The 9,686-nt window shown below is 40.3% G+C and overlaps 1 pseudogene; it reads right to left on the bottom strand.

Moving 5' to 3' along the window:
• Positions 1–2,000: 2,000 nt before the first annotated feature.
• On the bottom strand, positions 2,001–2,476 carry LOC100952737 (annotated as a pseudogene).
• Positions 2,477–9,686: the final 7,210 nt, after the last annotated feature.

Here is a 9,686-nt window from a genome sequence, read left to right as displayed (position 1 = left end):
GTTGCTGTGAACTGTGATGCCATGGCACTCTACCCAGGGGGACAGCTTGAGGCTTTGTCTCAAAAAAAAAAAAAAAAAAAAAAAAAAAGGTTTTTTAATGGTTGAAAAAAATATTTTATGTTACATAAAAATTATGTGAAATTTAAATTTTCATCTCCATAAATAAAATTTCATTGGAGTTAAGTCACACTCAGGTATTTATATTCTTCTCTGTCTATTTCATGACACAATAGCAGAATTTAATAGTTTCAACAAAGACAATCTAAACAACAAAGCCAGAAATAAGTTTTATCTTCTCCTTTAAAAAACTTTTTTGCCAAGCTGTTGGAGAAAAGCATGCTGACTTTTAAGGGCACCACTTAGTAGACCACAAAGAACTTGATCAAGATTGCCACTCGGAAGCTAGGTCCTGTAGAAGTTAGTATGTGTAGAGTTAACTGTCTTTATTTTTCATGCTTTTTTTTGCATTGTAGTGACTGTCATAAGATAGAGAAAGCCTTGGAAATCTTTAATAATAGGTACAATGTTTTAGCTCACAGAAAATTAATTAATGCATGTGCTTAGAAATCAGGAAGTGTATTATAATAAACTAATAAAATGATGAAATATTTATAAGAAACAGAGAGAAAACCATAAACAAAGTAAGCACATTACAAAGTGAATATGTTATACTAAGCATTATTTAAAACTTACCAAGATACATATTTAGTATTACAATTTGCATTCTGGTTTGTTAATCTTATTTAATTGCATCATTTGCTATGGAGACAGGAAGAAATTGTTTTCATTTACTTACTTAAACCTTTATGTAGAATTAGCAAATTGAGAAGCACTTTATAGTTAGTATTTTATTGGGGGTACTCAATTTAATAGACATTGAAAATAAATACTCATGATTTTATACCATGGGGAACAAGTAGTGCTTTATGTGTATTTATGTTCTTTACACAAAATTCCCTATGTTACAAATAGTTCACATTTAAATACATAAAAAATCCTGAAAATCAAATAAACTTTTGTCCATTTTAAACAAAAACATAAGGATGTAAGCTTTCAATTAATATTTGTCTCTGAAGAAAGATACAAATGGGCTTGCTCACAACTTTAGCCTGGAAGATTTTTTTTTAAATATCTGGATGATATTCTTTAAATAAATTACCTGGTTGAAGTTTTGAAGGAAAGAAGAAGTCTTTGTCAAAGTGAATAAGTGAATAACAGGATTAATGAAATGAAGATAATACTATTTTTTTCGATTAAAATTAGTATGTGGTTACAAAGTAAGAAGGTAACAATTTTTGTTTGATTTTTAAACCTAGTCTATAAGCATTTTAACTATTTGCCCAAAGGAAATTAAAACCATGATGATTCCCATTTGAAATGCCATGGAACTGGTCACAAGAGGCAAAGCAGCAGCATTGCTGAGGCTCCTCACACAGAGGCAGGAGCCGGGTGCTGTTGCCCCAGGCACCTAAATGCTCAGATAACTCCCAAGAAGCCACTACTTACACTGTTTAGAGTAGAGTTTGGATACTTTTTTTTTTTTAACTGTAGTAGTTAGTTGATAATACTCTGTTTACTTGAACTTTTCCAAGAGTAGATCTTAAGTGTCCACACCACACACATACTCTCAAAAAAAGGATAGAGAGGTGTGGCAATATGTGTTCTGATTAACTTGTGATAATCGTGGCACAGTGTTTCTATATATGCCTGTGTGTGTCTTTCAAATCATTGTGTTATATACCTTGAACATTGTCCATTATGCCTCCATAGAGCTGAAACAAGAGCTACAACAACAACAACAAAAAATCACTTTGTTTCCCTACATAGTGAGCTTCCTATCACTAGAGGTGTTAAACAGCCAGGGACCATCTACCCAGAAAAACCTATTACTATTCTAAACATTTGACAAAGTGATATCGAATGACTATTTAAGCCTTAAGACTTTTTTTTGGGGGGGGGGGTCCAATGATTCTTTATTGAAACACTTTCCTTTGTACTTTTTAACTAGCTGGGCATCCCACTGCACCACTGCTGACATCATCTGTGATGTCATGAGGGTGGCAGCCATCAACATTGCCGCTCACCTGCTGGGCTGTCTCCAGGATCTTTTTTATGGTTCCAGGGAGTTCTCTGGCTAAAGAGCAGTGCCACATCTGTTTGGCAATGTTGACAATCTCATTAAAAGTGATATTTCCTTTGTGTTTAATGTTTTCCTTTCTGTCTCTTGGCAGTTCCTTGATGACTTTGATGATGAGGGCAGAGGCAGATGGTACCACATCAGTCTGGGCCCGTCCATTCTGGATAGTCAGTTTCATGGTTATCCTCAAACCCTTCCAGTCACTGATTGCTTTGGTGCCATCATCACCAACCTTATTTGGAGACAAACACAGGGGTCAAATCTTGGGGGCCAGGGCAGACATGACATCAACTTCAGGTACACGACTTTGATCTTGTTGGGGTCTGACTTAGGCAGCATGGTGGAGGTGGGTGGTGTCAGATGAACTCAGATTCAGGTCAACTGAAGAAAGTTGCACCTTGGCCTCCTTGAGCCAAAAGTCAAAAAAAGCAAGATTGTTTTTATATAAATGAAAATGTATCCCTGTCTTCTATGTAGAATTAGTAAATGGAATTTGTAAATTAATGAAAACTATTCTGATGTACATTAATATTTGACTCAAATTAGAAAATCATTGTTTATACTTCATACATTTTGATTTTTATTAAAGCATACTTTTGTCTAGTCTGGTTCCTTTGAACTCAGAAGATTTTGCTATGATTCCAAGAAGAGCTTGCCAGATATTTTTACCAAGTATATAGTCTATTTAGCTTAATACATTCTCTGAAATATACCACAAAATGTTTTCTTTCAGAAATCCCTGCCACAGCAGGCACCCCCATTAGCAACATTATGATAGCTTGTCTATACAAAAGGAACCCATCATCCTCCACAGAAAACCTTTCTTCCTTAATATTGCATAATCCTTAATCTTCGAAATGTCCCCAAGCCAAGGAACACCAAATGTATCTGGAGAAAAAAGAGAGAGAGAGAGGAGACCTTTTCCACTTCTGAAAACCTTACCCTAACAGAGCACTTGCCAGTCAGGAACTGTCTCCACTCAAATCTCCTTCCACTTTATAAACTGGTCACCTTCCCCAAATCATCAGAACTGCGCAGAAGTTTATGAATTGCTGCATCCCCAAGTTATGAACAGATGGCCTTCACTAATTTTATTTCAGACTTAGTTTTGTTTTTGCCTCTCCTTTTTGGGGACATCGACCTTCATTATTAAACAGAGTCTAAAAGGGAAATTATGACAATTTCATAATTCTGACAAAGTCACCTTTTCCTGAAAATGACTTCCCTGTGACCCTGTAACTCTGGCTAATGTCTGAAATGTCAGGGACAATATCTTTCTTTTGAAGAGTAAAGTCTAGGGAGAGACCCAGGGCCATGATTTGGACAGGGACCCCTGGTGTTGCTAATAAATGTTTAAGAATCAGTTCTCAATAAATAAACAAATGAAGGAAGTCAAAACCCCCGAGTTTTAGGGTTTGTGTGTAAATACTCCCATGTGGCTGATTTTGAGCTACCCATGTGTCCTCACAGAAGGTGGGATTGGGGAGTGTGCCCCTGGCACTCCGGGAGGCCTGGGAGCCGGCTCCTGCCCTGAGGCTGGCTGCAGCTCTTCCTGGGCGCATTCCAGTCCCATTTTACTTCACCCACCCATGCTTTACCATTATTCCTTTTTAAAATGAGGAGAATGCCATATAACTAAGTTACTTGTTCAGGGCCACACAGCAAATGCACCCTCTGTGTGGTGTTAGCCTCTGATTTTGGTACAGTTCATCATTTGTAAACCTTTTTTGAAAAAGGCGTCTAGTCATTTAAACATATGTCAAGCTGTAAAATGAATAAACAGTCCAGTTATTTCAAAGGACTCATTTTTTCTGACTCCTGATGTAATAGAAGTTGCTTAAAACAGGTGACACACACACTGCAGATGAGAATATGGAAGACGCACTTTGCTACATTCACAGAGTTGCCAAGGGCTGGGCCTATCGTGATTAACAAATCACTGGGATATTTTTCCTTTGCCAGATGAATAGCCAGTCAAGCAGTATACAGATTTGGGGGCACTCCTGTTTGCCCAGGTGCTCTGCTGAATGCCTTGTTCTTTTCTTTCAACAAGGGTGGCCAGCTCATCCTCAGCCTTATTTGCAGGTGTGAAAAATAATCCACAGATAATCCATTTCAAATGCAAACCTGTTTGCTTCTGACCCAGTCTGCTTAGTTGTGGTTTGAAGGGAGAGAAGAAAAGCTTTACTCCTGCTGTTGCCTAATTGGAACCATCTGTTATCATCTTTGTCTCTACTAAAGAAGCTCTAATCAGAGGCCTGCATCTGGCATGGACAGCCAGGCCTGTAAGCTTTGTTTCAGACAGCAGCCTTCTGAGGGAAGGCAGAGTGCTGGCTGTGAAAGGGCATTCTTCCCAGACCAACTATGTTCCGAAGGAAGGTAATGCCATGAGAACACATTTTATTTTTGTAGAAGGTAAGGTTTAGAATTTTACGTGGGAAAGGAAGGATTGTGAAACTCTGGACAGGACCCACCTGTATTGAGGACCTACTTTGTGACAGTTATTTTGTACATACTGTGTCACAACAATCCTATTGTAGCCAGAATTTCTGTTCCTTGGCATCTGGTTTGAAGAATGAAACCATGGACCATAAAATAAGCGAAAGACAGAGTTTATTGAAAGATAAAAGCGATAGGAAAAAGGGGAAACAGAACCTTCTGTAAATGTGGGTGAGGCCCAGGTGGCGGCTCCCCCTCCCCGTCTTCTGTCCAGGGCAGTGGTTCTCAACCTTCCTAATGCCATGGGCCTTTAATACAGTTCCTGTGGGTCACTACCCACAGGTTGAGAACTGCTGGTCTAGGGGTTTAAAACTGCTGTTACTATCCTGTGGATGGGGGTTTGGGGAAGTATGTAACAATTGGCCAGAGGTCTGTGAGTGGAAGATAATCCTTAAAATTAGCAGAAGAATGTGGTCCTTGCCTCAGGCCTTAGCAGCGGTTCTCAACCTGTCGATCACGACCCACAGGAACTGTATTAAAGGGTTGTGGCATTAGGAAGGCTGAGAACCACTGCCTTAGGGTATGTGTTCCTGACTCTAGGTGGAACTGCCAAGATGATACAGCCTGGGAAGAGCCTGTTTGTGCCTAGAGAAGGGATCTGTGATGAGACTGATTTCTGAGTTCAGCCAGGCCTAGAAAATGGGGGGAAGGGCTGTCCCTGTCCACTCCTGAATAGGTGAACCCTGTATCACTATGAGATAGTATCATTAATTCTATTGTATAGGGGACATAACTAAGGCTTGATATAAGGCTGGCTCCAAAGGTTCAGAACCAATGTGTGCATGGAAGGGCTGAGAGTTCTATAAAGACCCCTCTGGCATAAAAGCCCAGGCTGTTTCTAGACAAGACAGCAGGAGTCAGCAACAAAACCTGAGTCAAATGCAGCCTGACACTTCTTTGGGGGCAACCCAAAAGCTAAAAAGGCTTCTTACACATTTTAATAGTTAAAACTAAGATAGAATTTTGGGGCCAGTTGTGGTGGCTCACACCTGTAATCCTAGGACTCTTCCAGGCCAAGGTAGGTGAATCTTCTGGGTTCAAGACCAACCTGAGCAAGAGTGAGACTCCATCTCTAAAAAAAAGTAGCCAAGAGTTAGCAGGTGCCTGTAGTCCCAGCTACTAGGAAGTCTGAGGCAAGAGAATTGCTTAAGCCCAAGAGTTTGAGGTTGCTGTGAGCTGTGACTTTAGAGTACTCTACTGAGAGTAAAAAAGTGAGACTTTGTCTCAAAAAAAATCTAAAATAGCATTTTTTGAAAATATTATGAAAACCAATTATGAAAATTATTTAAAATCTAAATCTCAGTGTCTCTGAAGAAAGTTTTTGCTGCTTTCCACCACAACAATAGCAGAGTCCCACATGGCTCTGGCTCTCAAGGACTAAACCGTGCAAATCTAGCCCTTTAACAAAATATCTTGCAGACCCCTCTACTAGTCAGTGGTTCTCACACTTGAGCATGTCTTAGAATCACCTGGAATGCACATGAAACAGCTGGGTCCCCCTGTGGAGGTTCTAATCCAGTGCAACTGGAGTGGAGCCAGAGCACCCATTTATAAAGTGTTTCTGGTGATGCTCTTGCTGTGCTAGTGTAGGGATCGACCAGTGAGGCCCATTACAGGAGGTGAAGTACAACTTCTAATTAGATGGAGGGGTTTTGTTAAAAGGATTCCTGTTTTTGATTTGTTTGTTTGAGACAAAGTCTCCCTCAGTCACCTTGGGTAGAGTGCTGTGGCGTAACAGCTCACAGCAACCTCTAACTCTTGGACTCAAAAGATGATTTTGCCTCAGCCTCCAGCATAACTGGGACTACAGGCACCCAACACAATGGTTGGCTTGAGTTATTTTGAACAGTGAATTTTGCAGTTGAGGATAAACCCTGAGTAGCCACAAAAGCCTCTCCAGTCTGTATCTCTTCTACGTTAGATGGATTTAGTGTTTGTACCATGAGATGACTCTTAAGGGATTGTTTGCATTTTCATGGATTTAATTTTCTTCATTGCTGTTTTACATTCAGTGAGAGTTAGGGTCACAGTTTGTGTCCTGTGTCTACACTAAGGGCTGTCATAGTGCTTCTCTCACGCTATGGACGGCAGTCACAGTGGAAGGACAGAAAGGCTACAGGCAAACATGCTTTAAACCTAGACTCTTGTTTTCTACCCAAATTTGGGCATGTTACTATATAAGGGCCTCAGTTTCATTCTCTGTGAACTTACCAGGATAATATATACCTTTCAGAATTCTATTGAGTTTTATTTCAGATCAAATAGGTAAAACATTTTTATATCTGACAAACTGGAAGTGACCTGGCAACTCTTGAGAGGCGCGTTGTACAGTGATTAAATAAAAGCCCTCAGTTCCACAGCACACAGATGCAGAGGGGGTCTTTTCCTGTGCTGTGTCCATGAATTGAGTCCCACACATCGCCTGAGGGGTCAGCGAACCTATGAGAACTAGATAGGGCATAATGCCCACTCTCATCCCACCTCACTCCTCCTAACTGGGCTCAGAGGGACTGTAGGTGACAAATGGGCAATGGTCTCACAAAGCTGCATCCACAGTAGAGGGATAGCTGCCTGGAGAAAAGGGACCTGCTGTGACCCTACGAAGAGTTAACATTTTTAGAAAGGACAACACAACCAAAGATATCATAGCTTTAGCATCTATAATATTTGTAACAATCCCCCCAAATAGTGCAGAGTTTATGAGCTCTGAGTGTGGACACCGACTGCTTGGCTTGGTGTTCTGACTCCTTCATGAGCCTACAGTGTGTTGTAAGGGAAAGTCACTTAAATTCTCCATTCTTCAGTTTCATCATATCTAAAAATGGGGCTATCACCAAAGCAACTTCATCCAATTCTTATGAGGATCAAATTGGCGATTTCATGTAAACTGGGAGGTTGGACAGAGAGAAATACCAGTCAGAGAGAAAACCTCTGTAATGCCTCCATGTTCTAGGAATCGTGTGCTAAGTGCTTTCCTTCTATTCCTCATTCATAAAACAAAACATAAATTGTATGAGTATGAGGAGTTCAGTGAAAAAAAAAAATGTGTAGAGGAAAGCCTAATAGACTTTGGACTAATCTATTCTATTTTGGACAACTATTAGTGTGTTTCTGTGTTTGTGTGCATTTACATATATAAATTTGCTTGACTTGGATGCTGTGTATTATGAAAAATATATATTGTTTATAATAAGAAATAACTGCATTTTTTTGTTTTTTTCTCACTTTTCCTACTATCATTACTTCTTCATCCTATTATTTTGCATCATTTTCTGAACCAATTTAACTTGCCACTCAGACCTCTGCTTTTCCTGGAGTTCACAACCCGTAGGCAGTGGAAGGTACCTGAGTGGCAGGGTATTCTGTGTTGGGGTCCTGTCCTGAGAGCAGTGTCTGATGAGACCAGTGGAAACCGGCAGTGACCGACTGAAGAAATATAAAGTTAGAAGCAATGGTAAAGAAAGACAAGAGACATAGAGTAGAATTAAAAGTGGGAGCTCAGGGGTCTACTGCCCATCATGGGATTCTGGGGATGGTCCAGAGTGTTTGCTCCACTTTGATTTTATTGAAGTCTATTTGCTTAGAGGGTAAGATAATGGAGGGAACAAAGAGTTCAGTAGTTTCTCAGTTTGATCATATCAACTCCTTCAATAATCTGAAATTTGAGCCTCCTGCTTGAGGTCACACACACAGATTTCTAGGAAGGTGTTAAGCTCCACTAGTTCTCTATAGAGTGCAATGCTACCAGCATTAATCTCCTCTGAGGGATTGGTGGGAGGGAGGTATTTTCCTCCCATCACCGTCACAGAGGATTTTCCTCTGCTATCAGGGATTTAAGCTCTTATGCCCATATCTCAGAGCTGAAGCTACTCCCTCAGTCTCTGCCCCAGGCAAATGGAAATCTCCACAGTGGGTATCTGCTTTGCTTGTTTAATGGTCAGGAAATGCCCTAGAAGATGTATCTTTTACTAGGACTTGCCATAATCACTTCTATGGCCATTTCTCTCCTCAGAGTCTCATAGATCCAGCAGAGTGTTTGTAATCTGTATCCCCAATAGGCTAGAATTTCAGAAAAAGCAAGAAGCTTGCTATAAATGGCTAGTTTAAATGTAAACTGCTGACTTTTCTTTTTCCAACTGACCAGCTTACTTTTTAGTTTTCCTCTTTTTCTGGGGGTGCTTTTCTTTGTCAAGAATGGGCTCTTCGGTCCCCATTCTCCCAGCATTCTGGATAAGAATTTGCCTGACTTCACTCTATTCTATTGAAAGCTGACTGCTGTTCTACCAAACCATTTGGACAAAGGAGGAGGACGAGAAAGAAGAAGGGAAGAGGAGACGGCAGGGGAGAGAGTGAAGGAGAAAGAACCACTTGACGGTTTTTATCAAGGAAAACACCTTCGTATGTTGTCTCAGTTGACCTATGAAGCGTAACAGAGCTCGCTAAGATCTTGACCAAAGTGACATGGGTTATTGGAAAGATTTCGAAAAGTCTTTTGGCACCATCTAGCCATCCACCCATTGTTGCAGGGTTTGTTCTCAGGGTACTTTACTAGGTTCATTACCATCCAGGAGTATGTGTCAAATGGCTCGTTCTCTGTCAATACTGATACTGTCCTTTAAAAACTATTCTCCAGATTGTGCAGAAGCAGCACTACATCAAAAAAATAAAATAAAATAAAATAATAATTCAATAATTTTAAAAAAGGGACCCAGCCTGCCAGCAAGAGCACATACTCTTCCTCTCATGGCCTGGACCTGTACCTACTTACTCAGTGGAGCTTCTCTGCACCTTGCTTGCTTGTTTCTGAATTCTCTGTCCTGCCCACACTCACTCTTGTTTAATCCCTTCCCAGGCTTTGGAGAACATCACACTGAGGATGGCGCATGTCTTGTCTTGTGCAGATAAACTTTCCAAAACATGCCCCCTTTATATTTTTCAATCTATTCTTCTCAGGTGGTATTTTGGGATCTTTCAGCAATGAGTAGTATTTATAATGGATTATTTAGAATGGTAATCCCAAATGTAGTCTAACTTGTTGTCAGAAAGGGGC

Source organism: Otolemur garnettii, unplaced genomic scaffold (genome assembly GCF_000181295.1).
Source record: "Otolemur garnettii isolate 467f Iridium unplaced genomic scaffold, OtoGar3 scaffold00059, whole genome shotgun sequence".
Lineage (NCBI taxonomy): Eukaryota > Metazoa > Chordata > Mammalia > Primates > Galagidae > Otolemur > Otolemur garnettii.
Note: the sequence above shows the minus strand (reverse complement) of the source record. Positions and strands in the feature narration are given on the sequence as shown.